The following is a 20,065-nucleotide window of genomic DNA, read 5'->3' as shown; positions in this document are numbered from 1 at the left end:
TCAGGGCATGGACTCTACAAGGTGTTGAAAGCGTTCCACAGGGATGCTGGCCCATGTTGACTCTATTGCTTCCCACAGTTGTTTCAAGTTGGCTGGATGTTCTTTGGGTGCTGGACCATTCTCGATACACATGGGAAACTGTTGAGCGTGAAAAGCCCAGCAGCGTTGCAGTTCTTGATACACTCAAACCGGGGTGCCTGGCACTTACTACCCTGTTCAAAGGCACTTAAATATTCACTCTCTGAATGGCACATATACACAATCCATGTCTCAATTGTCTCATCTACACTGATTGAAGTGGATTTATCAAGTGACATCAACAAGGGATCATAGCTTTCAGCTGGATTCACCTGATCAGTCTGTTAAGTTCCGAATGTATTGTATAGTCAGTATATATACTACAGTATACTAGTGCACACCCAGATAAGAGTCCACCCCCATGATCCTTTTACTATGCCTTTACTGGCTGCCTGAGAAGGATCCCCGGTATTACCTGAGACAGGGAAGAGGAGAGGTGTTATATGGAGGAATATGGTGTACTCCTAAATCAGTTGAGTGGATGAAAACATAAAGGTGAGCTGATAAAAGCAGAGGGCTCCATATTAGAAGATTTACAGGGGAGGAGGAGAGCTCCTCGACCCTGCTCTCCTTCTATCCTCCCCTCCTCTCCTTCCCACAGGCCCACCATTCATCTTTCTCGGCAAGTGAAGGCACAGCTCCCTCAGTCTGCAAGCTCTACCCCTTTATGCACCTCCACCTGATATATGCAAATCAGGGATACAACAACCTATCATTATGTAGTTAAGTGGAAAGAAAAATAGAATGCTGGCAGGTATCGCAACCCAACAAGTTTAGAGGGAGGGCATCTCCATAACCATAACAGAATCTTCAAATAGCATCTATGCTGCTTCTTGTATTGTTTGTACTCTTCTTTGAACCCATCTAGAGGCAGAGCATACCATCAGGCCCCGAGCGATAGTGTGCCCTGCATAGAGGCCAGGCTGAAGAAGGAGAGACACTTTTTCATATGTGTAAGAGGCGCAGAGAGCCAAAGACACTTTGACCCTCCTCCCCATGTCCTCTTCTCACTTAACGGTATATTTCCCCTTTCAAGCCTTAAATACATTATAGACAGATCCGTGTATTCCTTGCAAACACATCACTAATGAACGATATGAGATTTATGAAAACAAATAAAAACAAGTGAAAATCAGTGTTTTTCCTGCCTGCTGGCTGGGCTGTGTCGGTTGCTAAGCATTACCTCCTGCTGCCCCTCAGCCCTTGCACTTCATGTTAAGTGTAGGAGCTCCTTGATTGATGATGTCACAGGGCAAAGGTCGGGGAACCCTGGGTAGACACCTAATTCATTATATCCTCTGTTGCCCCTCTAAAAGAGGGCTCTCTGCTGAAGTAGGACTGATGCTTGAAGAAAAGATTCATCAATATAAAGCACAGCTGGCAAGATAGATGAACACTGAACGGTGTACCCAGAGAGAGTGAGAAGAAAAGTGGGACTTGTTATTCCCCATTCAACCCCATCTCCTAGGGTGTGTCCCAAATGGCACCCTATTCCCTATATAGTGCTATAGTGCACTACTTTTGACCAGGTCAGTGCACTATACATTGGGTGCAATTTGTGATGCGGCCATTGTTACCTCTTAGTCTTCTGTACAGACCTAGCCTGGCCTCTTTCAGCACTCTTAAGCTTTACCTCACTGAGTAGAGGGTCAGACTTGACCAGAAGAAGAGTTCTTGGGATTTTGAATGTGTTCTTCTAATAACAAATGCAGGTCACACATGCTCTACCGATCTACTGTATGGCATGTGTATAAGCACACCATACAATCAGTCCCAGGACTCACATGGCCCATACTACAGTATGTCCCAACCCAGTGGTGGGAGGGAGGGAGGGGGAAAGCGAGAGAGCGCGAGAGAGAGACCATAATAGAGACACATAATTCCCTCAGATTACAGGCCCACAAAGAATTTGAAAACAAATCCAATTTTGATAAACTCCCATATCTATTGGGTGAAATAGCACAGCGTGCCATCACAGCAGCAAGATTTCTGACCTGTTGCCACAAGAAAATGGCAACTAGTGAAGAGCAAACACCATTGTAAAAACAACTCATGTTTATTAGTATTTATTTTCCCTTTTGTACTTTACCTATTTCTACATCATTACAACATTTTCTACGTCATTACAACATTATCTACATCATCTACATTATTACTCTATATAGCCATAATATGACATTTGAAATGTCTTTATTCCTTTATCAACTTTTGTGAGTGTAATGTTAACTGTTTATTTCTGATTGTTTATTTCACTTTTGTTTATTATCTATTTCATTTGCTTTGGCAATGTTAACATATGTTTCCCATGCCAATAAAGCCCTTTTGAATTAAATTGAATTGAGAGAGAGAGAGAGAGAGGGAGAGCGGGAGAAAGCAAGAAAGAGAGAAGGAGAGAGAGGGAGAAGGAGAGAGAGGGAGAGGCACAGTGAAGTGACTGATCAGGGATAAGGAAAGGTGGGCACCACACCGCATCAGCACATACGGAATCAATCCCATCCCGATTCCCGTCTATCCATCCAGTACCTCTGCAGAGCGCCATGACATCATGGCTCTGGGGCGATGAGCTGAGAGTGATGGATATCTGTATAGGAACATTTCCTTCTGGCCCGCAGCCTCTGTTCATGTTAAAAGCCTTGCACATCATACATCACCGTCTACCGGCATCCCTCCCGAGCCCACATCTCACATCTCCCCTCCTCTCTGCTCCGGACAACATATGGAGACACTTTCTCCTTCTGCATCTCTACCACTTGACGGCCTCATAGCAAATCAGATTGCAGATTGAGCTTGTTTACCTTCCAGACCTTGTTCTGAATGCTTACATTAGAGAAGGCTGGGGAGGGGAGAGGGGGAAGAAACGCAGAGAGAAAACCTAAAATAGGGGAAGCCTAAACCAAAAGAAAGTGCTACTTAATATGACATTTAACCTTTTCCAAACTTCCAGCGGTGAGCGTTTAAAGGCCGGCAATAAATCTGTTCTCAGTTCTCAGTCAGTATGATGGAGGATCCCTGCTCTCACTCTCAGTTACAAGATATAGGGAGGAGAGGAGAGAGGAGATGGAGAGAGAGGGAGGGAGAGAGAGAATGAGAGAGAGAGGGACAAAGAGGAGAGAAGACTCAGTGTCTTCCCCTCCGGTGTGTGTGAAAGGTTGAGGAAACAGCGGGCTGCACCAGCAAGGATCATGTGTATAACGAGGCGACAGTCTTGAGATTGATTGACAGAATGTGTGAGGTGGCTGAGCCTACTGTCGTTCACAACACTTGGTTAACACATCATCCCCTTCACCCACGAAGACAAACACACATAGTTTCTCTCGCATGCACACATACTAACACACACCTACATTGTTTAAAACCCACCTCTGCATCTCCCTTTGGTGGGTAAGCTTTTACGTCTATCTCCACTATCTGCACATTGCAGCAAGTTTCCGACTAGCTCTGTGACAGTTCCAAGACGATTCCTTGCCTGGTCATGAGATGATCAAACTGGAATTATTTAATATCACCTGGGTCTTGTGCTTGTCAGAATTAATAGTGTCAGAATGAATAGTTTTGTTTTCTGGCAGTCAACCCTGAAACGGGATTGGCTTCCAACATAAGATGAAAGGATAGAGTAAAAGGACCCAACTCTACGAAACCAAAGAAAACAAACAGTATTAGGCAACAGAGGGACAATTAGCATTGATGTCTGGTGATCCACCCCATACCGCCCAGGGTCAACATACACGCATGCACACGTACACACACACACATAAACATAGATTCATGTTGACACTAAACTCCCCATGCAGACCCAAACCACCAACTGTCGTCAACAACCAGCAGCAATTCATTAAACGTCTTGCATAAGCAGAAAATCATAAATACCGCAAAGCAAAAAATATGAATTAACTGTGAAAATAATTACAGGTCTTTAATAGGGGGGAATAAAACTTTTGACAGTATTTACAAAACAGAGGAGGAGGGCGAGGGATCTTTAGATGTGATGCACAGCTGGCTGGCGGGTAGAGCGAGGGCTGGTTGGGTGGCAGATATATCTCTGTTGAACCCCAGCCCTTCGACACATTGTAATTACAGTGTTGGGACTCAACGTCCTGAATCGAAAAAGGCGCTGGAAAAATGGCCCGGGACAACGTATAGCTATAAATCATCGCGCCAAGAGGAGTCTTCTCAATTATTTGTTGACATATCTTTTATGTATGCGTCTTGTCGAGGGCTCTCGAACAATCTGTTTATAACCAGTAAAAATATAAACATTTAGGAGGAAGAAAGAGAGGAAGGGAAAATACTACAACTTTTATATTTTATGGCCATAAGTGAACAGACTGAACATTACAGTGCCATGCGGTGAGGTGAGGATAGCACTGTTAGCTTGTTGTAGATACAGGTTGCTGGAAGCTAGATTATGTCCCAAATGGCACCCTATTCCCTTTATAGTGCACTACTTTTGACCAGGGTCAATAGGGCTCTGGTCAAAAGTAAAGCACTATATGGGGGATAGTGTGCCTTTTGGGATGCACACGATGACTTGCTACTGGGAGAATAGGACAGTGTATTCGCTACCAGTTACCTGCCATAGCATGATACACATATCCCTTCCCAGCGTGGCTTGTGGCATGGGGGAGCTGACTGGGCAGGTCAATTATCTTTACCTGTAGGAAGAGGGACAGTCAAACACTGAAAAGCTGATTTCTAAATGTTTTAACGGTTATTACATTCAAACTAAATAACTAACTATCCCACCTAGGCAATAAATGCCTACTCCACCCTAGACCCCAGTCACACACACAATGCCCAATCATAGGCTCCCTAGTGGAGCAGTGGTCTAAGGAACTGCATCTGAGTGCAAGAGGTGTCGCTACAGACCCTGGTTTGATTCCAGGCTGTATCACATCCGGCCGTGATTGGGAGTCCCTTTGGGCGGCGCACAATTGGCGAAGCATCGTCTGGGTTTGGCCGGGGTAGTCCATCATTGTAAATAATAACTTGTTCTTAACTGACTTGCCTAGTTAAATAAAAAAATATAAAAAAATAAGCTCCAGCCGGCCATTGTTCTTGCAACCAACAGTGAAGAACAGAGGCAAGGCAAACTTTAGGCCGGGTGCCAGTCATTTTTTTTGTGTCTTTTATTTTCATTAATCAAGTTCAAACTTGAATCCCTCGTTTCAGTGCACAACAGGAAACTACAAGAAAACGTATGTAGTAAAACACAATGGGAGGAAATAACAGCTTTACAAGAAAACTTTCACCACTACTAGTCTGATCCATCAGGCAGACAGATGTAGTAAAACACAATGGGAGGAAATAACAGCTTTACACTTTATGGGCTTACGTCTTACTACTTTCACCACTACTAGGCTCTGATCCATCAGGCAGACAGATGTAGTAAAACACAATGGGAGGAAATAACAGCTTTACACTTTATGGGCTTACGTCTTACTACTTTCACCACTACTAGGCTCTGATCCATCAGGCAGACAGATGTAGTAAAACACAATGGGAGGACATAACAGCTTTACACTTTATGGGCTTACGTCTTACTACTTTCACCACTACTAGGCTCTGATCCATCAGGCAGACAGATGTAGTAAAACACAATGGGAGGAAATAACAGCTTTACACTTTATGGGCTTACATCTTACTACTTTCACCACTACTAGGCTCTGATCCATCAGGCAGACAGATGTAGTAAAACACAATGGGAGGAAATAACAGCTTTACACAATGGGAGGAAATAACAGCTTTATTTATGGGCTTACGTCTTACTACTTTCACCACTACTAGGCTCTGATCCATCAGGCAGACAGATGTAGTAAAACACAATGGGAGGAAATAACAGCTTTACACTTTATGGGCTTACGTCTTACTACTTTCACCACTACTAGGCTCTGATCCATCAGGCAGACAGATGTAGTAAAACACAATGGGAGGAAATAACAGCTTTACACTTTATGGGCTTACGCTTACTACTTTCACCACTACTAGGCTCTGATCCATCAGGCAGACAGATGTAGTAAAACACAATGGGAGGAAATAACAGCTTTACACTTTATGGGCTTACGTCTTACTACTTTCACCACTACTAGGCTCTGATCCATCAGGCAGACAGATGTAGTAAAACACAATGGGAGGAAATAACAGCTTTACACTTTATGGGCTTACGTCTTACTACTTTCACCACTACTAGGCTCTGATCCATCAGGCAGACAGATGTAGTAAAACACAATGGGAGGAAATAACAGCTTTACACTTTATGGGCTTACGTCTTACTACTTTCACCACTACTAGGCTCTGATCCATCAGGCAGACAGATGTAGTAAAACACAATGGGAGGAAATAACAGCTTTACACTTTATGGGCTTACGTCTTACTACTTTCACCACTACTAGGCTCTGATCCATCAGGCAGACAGATGTAGTAAAACACAATGGGAGGAAATAACAGCTTTACACTTTATGGGCTTACGTCTTACTACTTTCACCACTACTAGGCTCTGATCCATCAGGCAGACAGATGTAGTAAAACACAATGGGAGGAAATAACAGCTTTACACTTTATGGGCTTACGTCTTACTACTTTCACCACTACTAGGCTCTGATCCATCAGGCAGACAGATGTAGTAAAACACAATGGGAGGAAATAACAGCTTTACACTTTATGGGCTTACGTCTTACTACTTTCACCACTACTAGGCTCTGATCCATCAGGCAGACAGATGTAGTAAAACACAATGGGAGGAAATAACAGCTTTACACTTTATGGGCTTACGTCTTACTACTTTCACCACTACTAGGCTCTGATCCATCAGGCAGACAGATGTAGTAAAACACAATGGGAGGAAATAACAGCTTTACACTTTATGGGCTTACGTCTTACTACTTTCACCACTACTAGGCTCTGATCCATCAGGCAGACAGATGTAGTAAAACACAATGGGAGGACATAACAGCTTTACACTTTATGGGCTTACGTCTTACTACTTTCACCACTACTAGGCTCTGATCCATCAGGCAGACAGATGTAGTAAAACACAATGGGAGGAAATAACAGCTTTACACTTTATGGGCTTACGTCTTACAACTTTCAACCACTACTAGGCTCTGATCCATCAGGCAGACAGATGTAGTAAAACACAATGGGAGGACATAACAGCTTTACACTTTATGGGCTTACGTCTTACTACTTTCACCACTACTAGGCTCTGATCCATCAGGCAGACAGATGTAGTAAAACACAATGGGAGGAAATAACAGCTTTACACTTTATGGGCTTACGTCTTACAACTTTCAACCACTACTAGGCTCTGATCCATCAGGCAGACAGATGTAGTAAAACACAATGGGAGGACATAACAGCTTTACACTTTATGGGCTTACGTCTTACTACTTTCACCACTACTAGGCTCTGATCCATCAGGCAGACAGATGTAGTAAAACACAATGGGAGGAAATAACAGCTTTACACTTTATGGGCTTACGTCTTACTACTTTCACCACTACTAGGCTCTGATCCATCAGGCAGACAGATGTAGTAAAACACAATGGGAGGAAATAACAGCTTTACACTTTATGGGCTTACGTCTTACTACTTTCACCACTACTAGGCTCTGATCCATCAGGCAGACAGAGCTGTACTATAGTCTATAATAAATCCTAATAAGACCTGACCTCCTAACGCAAGTGTCGTTTTCCTGACCTAGACACACTGGCATTGACTCTGATAAAATACACACAGTCTAATGATAGCTCATTAGAGAGAGAGGGAGAGAGACAGAGAGAGAGAAAGATGGAGGGAGAGAAAAGGAAAAGAGTGTGAGGGAGAGAGTGAGAGAGAACATTAGATAGCATGAGGGAAAGGGTGAGTGAGAGAGAGAGAGACCCTATTAGCTACAGCTACTCAGTCTCTCTCTCTGTCTGACTTCCCTATGGCTACACTACTCAGTCTCTCTGACTAATCCAGAGAGAGAGAGAGAGATACATCCTCATTAAGGCTGAGAATAAACATCCTGTTTAACAGACCAATCAGATTAAATATCCTGTTTTAAAGGACCAATCAGATTACACATCCCATCTAACCAGCCAATCAGAACAAACATCTGTTTAAGGAAGCAATCTGTATTTTATCGGGGTGCCACATCTGTGCCATGTTTACCCCTGAGCTAATAGCCAGACAAAGAGGGCTTTAAGGAGCAGCCTCTCTTGCTGTGCCTCAGGTGGAGTGTTCTTGTGTGGCACACACACACACACACTTATGCCCATAAATTAAACACCCACTCTATTAATGAATGCTTTTTCAATGGCAGCAATCCGCTGGCAGCGAGGGGTAAACATTAAACCTTTACCTGCCTCCTAAATTGATGGTCCTGCTCCTTCCTTTCAATCCCCCTCTGGCTCAGATCTACACCATGCTTTGTGGCTGTGTGTGTGGAGGCATGGGTCTAAATCTATGATTAGGATCCCCTGGGAAAGGCATGGATAACTGTGGGGCAGCCAGGGGTGGGACAGGAGAACGGGACAGTGATAAGAGAGGATGTGTGTGTGTGTACCTGCATGTAGTCACAATGGCATTATTGAGGGTGCTGGGCTTGAAGGCGTCCCGTTGCCTCGTCCAGCCTGTCTCTATAGTGGTGGCATGTTTGGCTGGATCGAGTTACTAGCCTGTCGCTTTCATGTGAGGCTTCATTAGAGCAGGGTGAGTAACATGAATCTGGAGGCAATGAAGGTGCCTGAAAAGCTGCCTGTCGCCTCCCAGCCCTGCTTCACTGCACACTGACTGGACGACTGGGCTATGGCTTTCCACTACCGTCTCATACCCTAACAAACACAAATGAAAGCAAGGGGGAAATGTGTAATAATTTGTCTGTTATTCGCTGATGCACTCTAAACCATGCCTACTCACAAGTTTCTATCAGACAGGTCACGAGGAGAGGAAAGTGACACAATACAGCACTTCCACGAACCTAAATTGTTATGTGTTGACAGGTGTATTATCAAAAGTTGCACTGTAACTCATGAACAAACAGCAAATATCCAGGACATCATCTCCCTCTCTTACCCCCCCTCCCTCTCTCATCTCCTCCCCTCCCTCTCTCGCCTCCTCTCCTCCCTCTCTCGCCTCCTCCCCTCCCTCTCTTACCTCCCTCTCCCTCCTCCCTCTCTCGCCTCCTCCCCTCCCTCCCCACCCACTCCCCTCCCTCTCTTGCCTCCTCCCTCCCACCCACTCCCCTCCCTCTCTCATCTCCTCCCCTCCATCTCTTACCCCCTCCCACCCACTCCCTCCCCTCTCTCGCCTCCTCCCCTCACTCACCCCTCCCTCCCTCCCACCCACTCCCCTCCCTCTCTCATCTCCTCCCCTCCATCTCTTACCCCCTCCCACCCACTCCCCTCCCCCTCCCTCTCTCGCCTCCTCCCCTCACTCACCCCTCCCTCCCTCCCACCCACTCCCCTCCCTCTCATGCCTCCTCCCCTCCCTCTCTTACCCCCTCCCACCCACTCCCCTCCCTCTCTTACCCCTCCTCCCCTCCCTCTCTTACCCCCTCCCCTTCCTCTCCCTCTCACCCCTCCCCTCTCATCTCCTCCCCTCCCTATCTCACCTCCTTCCCCCTCCTCCCCTCCCTCCCTCACCTCTCTCCATCCCCTCCATTTCTCACCCCCTCCCCCACTCCCATCTGTCATGTCTTTGGCATCATTAAACTGAAGACTTATTTGTATCAAATAAATTCTCTGTAATTATTATTATGTGATTAAACTAACTTAATCATGTAAATGTAATTAACTAGGAAGTCGGGGCACCAAGGAAAATATTCAGATTACAAAGTTATAATTTTCCTAATATATCATCCACACATCCACACATCAATTGTCTTAAATAATTTATTTACTAACTAAATAATCACAGAAATGCATAAACAAACAAACAGTAGATATGGTTACAAGGAAATGATAGCGGATGTGCCCTAATGGGCTTAACCGGCATGGCGGCTTGGTAGACAAAGGGACTGAGAAGGGCGCGAAATATAAAAGACACTACAAGTTGATAATTCTAACAATTTAAATGCTAATCCTTTGCACATGAACACTCACTCATTCGGGAACAATTGTAATCAATATATATATTTACGCTCAGTGTGTCGTCGTGATCTCTGTTGGAAAGTTTGTTTCTGTTGGAGAGTTTGTCCGCCCTCTCTCTCTCTCTCTCTCTGCCGTGGTTAGAATGGATAGTTCAAAGTAACATTCAGCAACGTTGTTATAAAATACATGTTTCGGCGGTTGTCTGTCCTCGCATTCACGGGTAAATAATTTCTAGCTGCAGACTAGTAATCAATATCAAAGAGTAGCTCTGATTCTGTCAGATCGATAGTCTTAAGAGTTTAACCACGTGGTATGGTTAACTTGTTATGCTGCATCCCTTGTTCTCAATTTCCGCCTGAAGACATACCCTAATCTAACTGCCTGTAGTTCAGCCCCAGAGGCAAGGTATAATTTGAATGGAAACATTCTGAAGTTTGTGGAAATGTTAATTGAATGTAGGAGAATATAACACAGTAGATCTGGTGGAAGAAAAGAGAAAGAAAGAGCATACGTTTTCTGTTTTTTATTGTTGTAGTATCATCTTTCACATGTACTAGAATAGCCACACAGTCAGATAGGATGCTGGAGATAATTTTGATGAATAACAACTGTAGGTCTGCAAAGTTTCAGACTGATAACTTCAGGAATGGGTGAGCTACATGACATTTAGCATGAAGTCACCCAGGTGTCCCACACAAGTTGCCCAAATGTACCCAAGTGGCCGAATTGGTGAAATGATCTATAACTATATACAACAGTGCAAATAACTATAAACAACATATCAAAAAATAAATTCTAACACACAATTTTTTAAAATAAAAATGTTTAAAAAAATATTAGAATTTAAAAATAAATAAAAAACAGGGGTAGACACTTTGGAAGTCCTCTACACAATATTTTGCTGCCTGTGCCATGTCCCATAGCACTCTCTTTCTGCTGTAAAGAAGAGGCAAACTGAACAAGTGGTGCAGGTGATGGGGGACATCATGCGACACAGAACACAACGACGCCTCCATGCTGTGCCCTTTTGGCCCTGAGGCACAGTCATGCCTGCAGTAATGAACTTTGGCATATGAACACCACTGGAGGCAGGAGTAGAGCGGGAATAGGTAGAGGGGGCAGAATGTGATGCAGTGGACTTTTTGCTATAGCCAGCAAGCTCCCGGATGAGCAGCTCCCTGAAGGCTAGCTGTGAGATGGGGGTCTGTCCACAGCTCTTCGCCATTTCCTTCTGCAGGATGAAGGAATTCACCACAGCAATGTCAATTAAATGGTAAAACAATGTCTTGTACCATTTATTTGTTGTATGGAGAACATTGTAGTACCCTATCAGTGCATCTGATAGGTCTACACCTCCCATGCTCTTGTTGTAGTCCTTGATGGCTGCAGGAATGGGGACATTTTTGGTGGTCCATGCCCCAGTAGCGTCCTTCACACGCCTGACGACGTGATTGCCACTGAAGGACTTGTGGATAGTGGAGCACACCACCACCTCTCTGGTGTCTATCCACTTCACAAACAGCAGGCCATCTCCACTGAAGGACTTGTGGATAGTGGTGTCCATCCACTTCACAAACAGCAGGCCATCTCCACTGAAGGACTTGTGGACCACCTCTCTGGTGTCCATCCACTTCACAAACAGCAGGCCATCTCCACTGAAGGACTTGTGGATAGTGGAGCACATCACCACCTCTCTGGTGTCCATCCACTTCACAAACAGCAGGCCATCTCCACTGAAGGACTTGTGGATAGTGGAGCACATCACCACCTCTCTGGTGTCCATCCACTTCACAAACAGCAGGCCATCTCCACTGAAGGACTTGTGGATAGTGGAGCACATCACCACCTCTCTGCAGGCCATCTCCACTGAAGGACTTGTGGATAGTGGAGCACATCACCACCTCTCTGTGTCCATCCACTTCACAAACAGCAGGCCATCTCCACTGAAGGACTTGTGGATAGTGGAGCACATCACCACCTCTCTGGTGTCTATCCACTTCACAAACAGCAGGCCATCTCCACTGAAGGACTTGTGGATAGTGGAGCACATCACCACCTCTCTGGTGTCTATCCACTTCACAAACAGCAGGCCATCTCCACTGAAGGACTTGTGGATAGTGGAGCACATCACCACCTCTCTGGTGTCTATCCACTTCACAAACAGCAGGCCATCTCCACTGAAGGACTTGTGGATAGTGGAGCACATCACCACCTCTCTGGTGTCTATCCACTTCACAAACAGCAGGCCATCTCCACTGAAGGACTTGTGGATAGTGGAGCACATCACCACCTCTCTGGTGTCTATCCACTTCACAAACAGCAGGCCATCTCCACTGAGGCCATCTCCACTGAAGGACTTGTGGATAGTGGCACATCACCACCTCTGCACATCACCACCTCCACTCTGGTGTCTATCCACTTCACAAACAGCAGGCCATCTCCACTGAAGGACTTGTGGATAGTGGAGCACATCACCACCTCTCTGGTGTCTATCCACTTCACAAACAGCAGGCCATCTCCACTGAAGGACTTGTGGATAGTGGAGCACATCACCACCTCTCTGGTGTCTATCCACTTCACAAACAGCAGGCCATCTCCACTGAAGGACTTGTGGATAGTGGAGCACATCACCACCTCTCTGGTGTCTATCCACTTCACAAACAGCAGGCCATCTCCACTGAAGGACTTGTGGATAGTGGAGCACATCACCACCTCTCTGGTGTCTATCCACTTCACAAACAGCAGGCCATCTCCACTGAAGGACTTGTGGATAGTGGAGCACACCACCACCTCTCTGGTGTCTATCCACTTCACAAACAGCAGGCCATCTCCACTGAAGGACTTGTGGATAGTGGAGCACACCACCACCTCTCTGGTGTCTATCCACTTCACAAACAGCAGGCCATGTTCACGGATCCATCGCATGGTACCCCGCTCAGCCGGCTTAGGCATGTCATTTATCTTGGTCTTCGGAAAGCCCACTCTGTTGGTCCGAATGGTGCCACAAGCCCACACCTCCAGCTTCCTCAGGTCTGCAAACAGGGTAGGGCTTGTGTAAAAGTTGTCCACAAAGAGTTTGTAGCCCTTCCCCAGCAGTTGAAAATCTAATAACTCCATTACAGAGTCATAGCTGAGTCCTTTACCAGTCGCACAAGTGTTCTTCCCCTCATAGACAAAAAAATTGCATGTGTATGCACACACAGAATCAGCCAAAACAAACAGCTTGTAACCCCACTTAATTGGTTTGTTTTACGCATGTATTGTTTTAGGCCAATTCTGGCCTTTGAGGCTACCATCCTGTCATCTATGGGCAAGTTCTGGGCGGGCTGAAAATGGATCTTGCAGGCCTCAGCCATGCTGGGGTAGAGAGGTTTGACTTTGCAGAGCCTGTCAAACCTTGCGGTGCCTCTCCTCCTGTCATTCTCCTCATCAACTTCTGGATCACTGATGTGAAGCGCCCGTGAGATATTTATAAACCCTGTAGAGGACATGACAGTGGGGGGGAAAGGCAGTTGATAGAGTGGGGAAGTTCCTGTAATCCTTTAGGGTTTTTAACTTCCCCAGCCCCATGTAAATTACCAGTGAAAGCTAACAGAAAAGGTCTGACATGGAAATGGGCTTCCATGCCTCTTTCTTTCCTGCTTGCTTCCTAGCCCCATACTTGTTAGTATTACACACCAGGGAATCAACAACTGCCGGGGTGAAAAACAGTTGAAAAAGTTGCATGGGGCTGTATTTCGATGTCATGTCGAGCTGAGGTCCTGATGGCCTTTTTGGTCTGAATATTGGAGGATGTGGCTCCACATCCTCCTCCAGCACAGAGTGCCATTGCCCCTCTACCTCTCTGCCAGCAGGTTCCACACTTCCCTTCCTCCGCTTCTTTGTTACTGTCTTCACACCTCTAGATGGCCGGGCGGGGGTAGGTGTGGAGCCGGAGACAGCAGGAGTCCAGCTGGATGAACCCGCTTCAGTGGGGGATGGGCACCTTGGCACCGGGGGCTCCCAGTCGGAGTCGCTATCACTGTGAAAGAAAACATTTGTATTGTATGAGCCTTTTATCATCACATAAAATAAACAGATATGTATTGTATAGAGCAGAGGGAACAGTCACTAAGGTCAAGTGCTGTTCCATTCAACTCCAGACATTGTTGTGGGCCTGCCCTCCCCCGAACAGCACCCAATGGCTATTTCATATGGAAATGGAGAGGAGTAGCAGGCGCAGTGGCAATGTGTGTGTTTGCTGTTCTACTCCATTCCATTTGAATAAAAAAATGGAATATACATATATATATATATATATATATATATATATACACATACATATACACACACACCCAAACAAACAAACACACACACACACTATGTATAGCCAATGTGTAATTTACACATTCCATCACACATTTCATTGCAAATTGCAAAAAAATATATATATATATATTTTTGCAAAAAAAATATTCATATTTCAAACAACGGCATTAGCACTTACCAGTCCAGAATTACGTCCTGTCCTTGCAGAAACATCTCCTCAATGTTTGAATCATAACTGTGTTCACTCAAAGATTCTTCAAACAAATCTGTCTCACTTTCTCGATCAATCTCTTCTCTGTAAATCTGTATACTTAGACTCGGACTTCGCTTTTCCTGATTTATTCGCCATGATTTCTTCAAAGAAATCGTTGAAAAAACACTTTCCAAAATACTGCTTCCAAAATACTACTTTCCAAAACACTGCTGTGCATAACGAGCGTGACTGCAACTAGTCTGATGGTCAATGGCGAATGAAGTTCGTTGTGCGTGCGTTTACAAACAAGGGATGGTGGTCCAACCCATAACCATCACATACTGGCATTTATCTCAGCTCATTAGCTATCTACCCAGCTAGATTTCAAGAAGAACAGTGGTCATTGGGCAAAAATACAGTCAATCAACGAAACTTCGCTAATATTATTGGTGCGCAATGAGGTCATTGCTCGTTGTCTTCAAAACAGTTCACTTCGGTCAATACTCCCCGCCAAAAAAACAATCAAGTTTGGCTGTGTTGCAAACATCCAGAGGATTGCAATGAAACCAACCATAAATAAACAATTGTTTACTGTGTGTAATTACGTTGAATGCTTCGTCAAAAGTTGATAGAGATGGAATTCACGACACAAGCGGTTTACAAAATGTTTCGTTTTAGGCTATAAAAATGGATTTTATCAAAGAAAACGGCACTTCATTTGATCACTGGGACCCTCACGAGGAGAAATAAGAGCAAGATATCAGAATGTAAGTCATAATTTTACCTTCAGATGTGAATGTGTCAAAACTGTCATGGCGGAAAATGTTTGTTGTTTTTGATCGCTCTTCTCAAACAAAAGCATGGAATTTGTTCTCTGTAAATAGCTATTTTAAATCGAAAGCGTAGTTTGATTACCAAGATCATAATCTTTTGAAGGATGTAAGACACTTGCATTTTCAAGAATGTTTAATGTTACGACGTTGTATTTTTAGTTAGTCACTCTGAAATTTCCCCGGATGTTGATCCCGGTAGATTCAGAAATCTACTCAAACCGTAACTCCCTCTGTGATGAGGTACTGGTCTGAAACCTTAGCCCTCTCGTGGTTATCGAAGTAAGCTGGTCTGAAGGGAATTTCTCCCGGGGGGAAGGGCTGTCCCTTGATGCCAGATCAATGTCTGTGCTCATGGGGCGGGCCAATGATTTAGTTAAACTCCAAAGGGAATTGGAGTTTCCTTCATTAAACAGTTTAAAATCACATTACATAATTTCACAAATAGTTTCATCTTTGCTCCTTCATTTTAAACAACAATTAGATGCAAGCCTCACAACTGAGACACTTGTATAAACAGAGTTATGGTAATGTGGCTGTATTGTCTCTCATGAGTTTCACAAAATTGTACAAAACAGACCAGTTCGTAGCTGGCTACTTTACCGACCGTTTATACATTCTCCAGAACATGAATATTGTTCAGTTCTCAGTTTCTGTGATGTGGAAGAAATTCCTTTGTTCTCTCTATGAAAACTCACTCTCTCTTATACGCTGGCCATGAGGAGAGAGCTCCTCAAGGAATTTACAACCTGAGGTAACAGCAGCCTGGGTGTAGGCGAGAGAGAAAGGAGGAAGGCACGCTATACCCAAAGAGGGCCACGTCATGACACATCCCTCCATCTCACCTCCTCCATGCCTTCTCCAGTGTGGGCCAGCAGCCATCTCACTGGCCCAGCCTCTAGCAGGGAACAGTGACAGAACCCCACACTGTCTGTCTGACAGCACTGCGCCCCTCAGCCAGATCCCACAGGCACACATGACAAAACAACGCACAGATACACAGCACCATGAGACATAAATATACTGGCCTGCTCTATGAGGAAATTACAGGTGGTTCATCAGAGAGAATTAAGTTGATGTGGCACCTGTTGCTTCAACAATGTCCACATAGTGAAAAGACTTGAGGGCTGGTATTGTCAGAGAGGTAGTTAGTTTGTTACCTGATGAGGGTGTCTCTGGAGTGAAGAGTGTTGAGCAAGATGACAGAGGCTCCAGATTGACCTTCTAGAACCCTGTCAGCTCTCCTGGTGGTCAGGTTCCACACATGGACTAAGCCCTTGGCCAGAACTACACAACACACCATTCAACTTGTTACTCTGGTTATCAATAACGCCAGACCTTGGGACTATAAGGTTCTATCTGACATTTTTGTCAAGAATGAGTTAGTCACATATAATTGATATTTAGATGGTTCTTCATATGTCTTTGAAGTTAAAATTTACTTTAAAAAAATCTAAGTTAAATACATTTGTAACTAGAAAGTTATATCTGCATCAACCCATTTGAACAAATACAGAAGGATAATTCAGAACACGTCTTTGCCATCTCCCTCTAAATATGGTCTAGGCTAGTCTAGCCAGCAATAATGGCACGCAAACAAAAAAACAACACTGTCAGAAATCTTAAAGTAAATGATGTTGTCACATCATTGTTCAGTGATGAGAGTAATTAGTCTGATAAACTAATATAGAGATCCAGGACCTCCAGCCACCCAAGCTACGGTGTCGGACCAACAGGCACCGAGACAGTTTCTACCCACAAGCCAATGACTGCTAAATAGCCAGACTGCTAAATAGCCAATAAATGGTACCTGAACTATCTACACTGACCCTACGCACACTTACTAGACTATACTGTATACACACACACCATACACACTACTTTGTCACTCCCACACAAAATCCACACACACTACATACGCACACAAACACACATACACCTTACCGACACACTTTTAAACTCATTGCTTACATCTGCTATGACAGGCTCATTGTCCACCCTCCCTCCTAAAAGCCTGAAAGGGATGAGAAAACCAAGCAAATGGGTTCGTAGCTTCAACCCCGCAGCACACATACACACTTACACACACCAACTGATTAAAGGACTCCATATTATGCCTATCTCTGATAAGCTACCCAGGAAAGGGTTGAAAACAGCCCATATGAATATACAGTACGTAGCCTTAGAAATAAGGTTAATGAAATCAATAACTTGCTAACATCAGATACCATTCATATATTAGCCATTTCTGAGACTCACTTAAATAATTAATTTGATGAGAAAGCAGTAGCAATACAAGTATATAACATCTATAGAAGACACAGACATGCTTATGGGGTAGGAGTTGCTGTATATATTCAGAGCCCAATCCCTGTAATGCTCAGAGAAGACCTTATGTCAAGTGTTATTGAAGTGATGTGGTTGCAGGTTCCCGTGCCTCATCTAAAGCCTATTATTTTGGGGTGATGCTATAGGCCACCAAGTGCTAACCGTCAGTATCTAAATAATGTGTGTGAAATGCTTGATAGTGTATGTGATACAAACAGAGAGGACTACTTTCTTGGGGACCTGAATATTGACTGGTTTTCATCAAGCTGTCCACTCAAGAGGAAGCTTCTCACTCTAACCGGTGTCTCTAATCTTTTTCAAGTTATTAAATCAACCTACCAGGGTATTTACAAACACTAAAGGAACAAGATCACCCTCATGTATTGATCAACTTTTTACTAATACTGTATAACTTTGGCCATTCTACTAAGGCCATTCTACTGCCAGTGTTTGTCTATGGAGATTGCATGGCGGTGTGCTCGATTTTATACACCTGTCAGCAACGGGTGTGGCTGAAATAGCCAAATCCATTAATTAGAAGCGGTGTCAACATACATTTGTATATATAGTGTACCTCATACCTCTGCACATTGATCTGGTACTCACTGAACATAACTCCATTCTTGTGTATTGTTACTATTTCTTCAATGGGAAGGGCTCGTAAGCAAGCATTTCACGGTAAAGTATAAACTAGTTGTATTCGGCGCATGTGACAAATAAAATTGTCTTAATGTATTTTATTATGTGTTCTGACTATCCTGGTAAAAATAATGTTATTGTATCATTTATGTATTCGGAAGTGTCAGATAGCGATTTACAAATGTTTTTTTTATACTCTGAACATTAGGTACCTTTAAAGGGATACCTCAGGATACTTCCCCAGAGTCAGATAAACTCATGGATACCATTTGTTATTTCTCTGAGTGCGGTTTGAAGGATGTTGCTAACCCTTGTTAGCAGTGGCTCGGGAAACTACCTCTAACATGCTTCATAATCGACATAGATTATTTCCACAAATTCTGACTCTGGGTAAGTGGATACAGGGCCATAATCCCGAAGTATCCCTTAATGTGTTATGAAAATAAGAACTCACTACAAAACATTTCTGAGATCTGGAATCTGAAAACTTCGATGCTCAATATGTCAGAACTATGCTTTGCTCCAGGGTGAACGGGAATTTACCGGCCATTTGAGAAATTTACCGAGCCCATATGCATTGGGTACATAACCCATTAGGGTGGTCCACCCACGGTGCTCAGAATGACAAAAATCACATTAGGTTAGGTTATGGTAATGCATAACAGAACATGCAACTCATGTAATGAAGCAGCCAATAACACGTATTTTTCAAACATTTGCCAAAATGCAATTCGCGGGAAAACACCTGATAGTGGTTCCATATGTGACAGAGATCAAACAAATAGGGTGGGTTGCTAAAATTACTAGGATTTTGTCTTTGGCTTCTGGACAACGAAAGAAAGGTGATATGAAAAATAATAGAATAGGAGACCTAAACCTATATGGGAGGGTCTGGGTGGGCATCGAACTTCGGTGGCGGCTCTGGTTCTGGACGCGCCCCCCTTCTTTATACTGATCACTCCGCCTTAGTAGCAATGACCCGTGGCTCATCACCTGAGGCTCTGGACTGCGGATCATCGCCGGAGGCCCCTGGCTGGGAACCTTCGCTGCGTGGATCATCACCGGAGGTTCTGGACTGCGGATCATCGCCGGCGACCCCGGGCTGGGGACCGTCTCTGGTGACCCCGGGCTGGGGACCCTCGCTGGAGACCCAGGGCTGGGGACCGTCGCTGGAGATCCCGGGCTGTGGCCCATCGTCATCGGAGGTTCCGGATTGTGGCCCGTTGTCGGAGGTTCTGGACTGTGGCCCGTCGTTGAAGGTTCCTGTCTGTAAACTGTCGCCGGAAGCTCGGGACTGGGTACTGTCGCCGGATGCTCTGGACTGCCGAGGTGCACTGGATGCCCGGTGCCGGCACTGGTGGTACTGGGCTGGTGACATGCACCTCAGGGTAAGTGCGGGAAGCAGGCACAGGACGTACTGGACTGTGGAGGCGCACTGGATGTCTGGAGAGTAGAGCTGACACAACCTGTCCTGGCTGGATGTTTATTTTCGCCCTGCATATGCAGGTTCACAGCTTTGCACACTCTTGGAATTTCTCAAGCAGCTTCATGAAAAAGGCTTTTCCAACAGTCTTGAAGGAATTACCACATATGCTGGGCACTTGTTGGCTGCTTTTCCT

The 20,065-nt window shown here is 44.6% G+C and overlaps 1 pseudogene; it reads right to left on the bottom strand.

Moving 5' to 3' along the window:
• Window positions 1–19,646, bottom strand: part of LOC135574806 (guanine nucleotide-binding protein subunit beta-like protein 1) — a 36,622-nt pseudogene extending 16,976 nt beyond the window's left edge.
• Between the last annotated feature and the right edge of the window lie 419 nt (window positions 19,647–20,065).

Source organism: Oncorhynchus nerka, linkage group LG13 (genome assembly GCF_034236695.1).
Source record: "Oncorhynchus nerka isolate Pitt River linkage group LG13, Oner_Uvic_2.0, whole genome shotgun sequence".
In the NCBI taxonomy this organism is placed as follows: domain Eukaryota; kingdom Metazoa; phylum Chordata; class Actinopteri; order Salmoniformes; family Salmonidae; genus Oncorhynchus; species Oncorhynchus nerka.
The sequence above is the reverse complement of the archived record's forward strand: the minus strand, read 5'-3'. Positions and strand labels throughout refer to the sequence as shown.